This window comes from Myotis brandtii, unplaced genomic scaffold (assembly GCF_000412655.1).
Source record: "Myotis brandtii unplaced genomic scaffold, ASM41265v1 scaffold825, whole genome shotgun sequence".
Lineage (NCBI taxonomy): Eukaryota > Metazoa > Chordata > Mammalia > Chiroptera > Vespertilionidae > Myotis > Myotis brandtii.
The window spans coordinates 1,004,770-1,005,166 of NW_005371349.1; positions in this window are offsets into that span (position 1 = coordinate 1,004,770).

Below are 397 nucleotides of genomic sequence, written 5' to 3' on the forward strand. Positions count from 1 at the left end.
CCGCGTGGCCCCGCAGAGGCGGCTCACAAACGACCCGGAGACACCCGCCCTGCAGGGTCCCTCCTGTCCCTCACAACCGCGAGTCTCAGGGTGACGTGACCTGCCTGAGTCACGCTGCTGTGGGAGGGAAGGAGGGGGGGCCCGCTCCGCACCCAGGCTTGTCTGAGTCCGGAGCAGGCGTTTGCGGGGAGGGCTCCCTGCGCACAGCTGGCCGCCACCTTTGCGCTGCCCACCTTGTGCAGCAGGAGGGTGCGGAGTGATGGCTGGCTGGTCTCCATGGCAACAGCTGATGAGTCTGCATCAGTCAGTGGCAGGGCAGCCATCCTGAGGATGCCTTGGAGTGGGAGCTGGGCTTCAAGGATGGCGGGACCGTGGGGGAGGGAAAGAGGATCTGGAG